Source organism: Rhinopithecus roxellana, chromosome 4 (assembly GCF_007565055.1).
Source record: "Rhinopithecus roxellana isolate Shanxi Qingling chromosome 4, ASM756505v1, whole genome shotgun sequence".
Taxonomy (NCBI): Eukaryota; Metazoa; Chordata; class Mammalia; order Primates; family Cercopithecidae; genus Rhinopithecus; species Rhinopithecus roxellana.
In genome coordinates, this window is record NC_044552.1 from 68,608,836 (window position 1) to 68,612,186 (window position 3,351).

Here is a 3,351-nt window from a genome sequence, read left to right on the forward strand (position 1 = left end):
TATTGAGTTTCTCTTCTTTAGTTCTCACGTAGGTTAACTCTCCCGGAATCTCATTTGTAAATGACTTTGGGTAGTAATGCTTTGAGCTGTTCTCCAACCTCACTTCCATGGACTTTATAAAATCCCACCTCTTTCACAAGAACTGCAGCTTCCCTTTGTAGTTGAAATACACTGTGCTGTCAGGTGTTTACAACTTGGTGAGTTCAGAGGGACTGTGGACCAAAAAGACACTGAGCTCTCAAAGCACACAGATGAGATGGATATAAATAGGTGTTATATGATGTGTACCAGATGCTGTAATGAGGACTGACATTATGTATTATGGCAAAATATAGTTTCCTGGAGAACTTCAAATGTCAGGGACTCTGATAATCAAAACAAAAAATAAGAGCCACCCTGCCCCCCGGCCATGTCTTTGCTTACAACCTCATTTCCCAAAGTATATTCCAGTGAACTATAATTCCTGGAGATGTGATTAGTAGGGATAAGTAGGAAGCACAGGGAAGCTATGGTTAAGCACTTCTGGGAAACACAGAGTTAAACACAGATCAATGAATTTGAATGCTTTGAGAATTCCCTGAGACTATAATGTACTAATAACATGCATTTTGAATCTCTAAGAGCTACATACAATAGATAATGTTTTCCAAAAGCATAAATTTGTTTAAAACTGTCTTCTCTAGCATTGGATAGGATAAGTGTTCAGGAGAGCATACTTTAGAAAACGGTGACTTAGAAAACCTCTTTCTGTATATCTGACACAAGATTATACTTTAGTAAACTTAAGGTGATTGATCATAAACTCTACTCTAGGATGTCCAAATTACTATGGCTTCATTCTTTTAAACAACGATGCCCAGAGCTCAGCTTTAAATTGTTTTGAGATTAGGACCATGGAATATCACAGGAAAAGCATTAGACTGAAAGGAGAATTTACAGAGTCCTCATGACTTGGGGGTCTTGGCTTCTCATTAGCCAATAGGGTAGGGTGGTGAATCCCTAAGGTTTCCTGCAGTATGTAGAACCAGAACTAATAGAAAGAGAAGATTCAGAGTGACAGAGAATGCTAAGGACAGGTAGGGGAGGACTCCATCAATGCTGGTGCCTTTCAAACCAATCATTGCAGAAGTCATAGAACTGAAAGCACAAGATATCTTCCCTTTTGTAATGCCTGTATCAGTTTGTAATAGCATAGAGGCCACCAATAGGCTGATTTCTTTGCAAAGGAATTCACCTATTTTAAGGGATTTTTTTTTTTTTTTAAGTTGATTAAGCCTTAGGCAAGGGTAAACATAGAATTGAAGAAGGGAGAAGAGGTGATACCAAGCAGGATGGTGGAGGATGTCAGGCCCATGACTGAGGAGTAAAGCAGCTGAGAAACAAAGCAATGCTGGTGAAACTGCTCATGTCTATGAGAACCACCAGCAAATTAAACAACATAGCAAAACGATCTAGTCATTTACTCGCTCATGCCACAGTGAGCAGAGAGGTTCCATGTTAGTGTCATGTTAGTAAAAAGACATTAACTTTAAAACTTCACATCTCTCTTTTTTTTTTACCTGTTATTTACCATTTCTACCCTGCTCACATCCTCAAGGTGAAGTGAGTTGTCTTAAATTATTAAGTCATATAGAAAAATTCAGGGTGAAAGACCAAAACCAATTAAGAGGCAGGCATCTGGGTTTAATTAGTCACTGCAACTGAGCACATCAGCAGGCTTACTATTAGCTAGCACTGGCTTTCTAGTAAAAGGAAGTATCTAAGTTCATCAAAATGAGATTAATTTATTTTCCAGGTACTATATTCCAAGAAGGCTATATTGCTGGTGTGTTTATATAAAAAGTGATAGACAAGGAAAGTCTTCATCTCTAATGTTGATCCCACTCCCACACCTTTCATTTCTCCTTCAGCCTGAACTCTGCATCAAGGCACCTCACAAAGGTTGCTGTCGCCTGGTATTTACCTCTCCCATTCTGCAGAATCTCCAGAAGAGAGTTACAGGTTAAAGAAGCCTCCAGCTTCTTCTGCCATCTGTCTGGAGGGTGAAACATGGGACTTAGGGTACCTTCCCCTTAGGAGGAGCAATGGATCTGGATTCTGAAACAGGTCATTACCCGGGGTGGAGAGGTGAGGGACTGAAGCTTCAAGCTGGCTCTGGTCTAGGCTTTGACAATCGAGGTGTCTGGATCACCCAGAGAGATTCAATATGAGAGGAAACAGTCTTGGATTTAGACCTGTTTTCTTTCTTGCGTTGTGTCTCTCAGGAACTTAATGCTGCTAGGTTGCAGGAGCTGTACACTTTTGCTAAAGAGTCACATGAATATGAATGCTAAGTCACACCACACCAAAAAAAAGTTACAAGAAAAACCTTAAGTGATCATCATCGCAACACTTCTAAGGCATTCTACAGGTGTCTTTTCATGAATTCAACCCATCTCAGGGGCTTACTATCACATCAATCCAGTTTGGAAATATTTGGAAAACCAAGATAATACAATGTGTATTTGTTAACTTGTGTAATTTTTCTTCTCAACATCTACTCGAGGCAGGGAAAGATTTTAGAGACACTAGAAGAATAAAAGAGCAAAATATTCTTTGGACTGTCCCCTTCAAATTAAAACTAAATTAAAATTAAAACTCTGTTGACCTTTTGGCAAATTCTTAGTTGTTTTTAGAGTTGACAGCCCTAACAAGGGCCTCTGTATCAAGAAGTCACAGTGTCAATTAAAGAGGAATCTCTTCAGATGATTTGAATTGATAAGCTGCGGTTCTGTGAGGAATGACAGTTAAGAGCATATTAAAGTTGTTATGAAAAAAGAGAAAAATCTCTGAGTCTTTGTCTGATGTCAGATGCAGAACTAAAGACCTTCTGAGAAAACAAAGGAGCCTGGTTCTCACCTTGATGAAATGCAAGCCCAGAAGCACACCCAGTGTGATCCCCTGATGGCCAGGAGCAATTCTCAACTCCAACACTCTTGAAATTTGGGGCCAGATCATTCTTAGACTGCAGGAGGGGGCGCGGACTGTCTTGTGCATAGTAGGATGTGGGATGTTTGGCACCTTACTGCATGCCCACTATGTGTCAGTAGTACTCTACCCAGGTGTGAAAAGCAAAAATGTCAATGTCCTCTGGGGGTAGGGAGAGCAACAACCCCAGCTGAGAACCACTGGCCCAAAGCCTTTTATAAAAACTGGATTTAAAATCTGCTGAAGTACTCTGACAGATCTTGGACTGCAACCCCCAGATTTCTGAGCCAAAGAAGGAAAGAAAATATTTTGGTCTGAAATTTTTAAGGTTAAGGCTTACTGCCTGGATACCTCAATAATTTTGAAATCCCAATATGGCCCCAG

At 40.1% G+C, this 3,351-nt stretch overlaps 1 non-coding gene across 1 annotated transcript; it reads left to right on the forward strand.

Moving 5' to 3' along the window:
- Window positions 1-2,739: 2,739 nt before the first annotated feature.
- Window positions 2,740-2,814, forward strand: LOC115897159. Its single transcript, XR_004057088.1, has one exon. It is a non-coding gene; the product is annotated as a small nucleolar RNA SNORD28 (small nucleolar RNA).
- The last annotated feature ends 537 nt before the right edge of the window (window positions 2,815-3,351 follow it).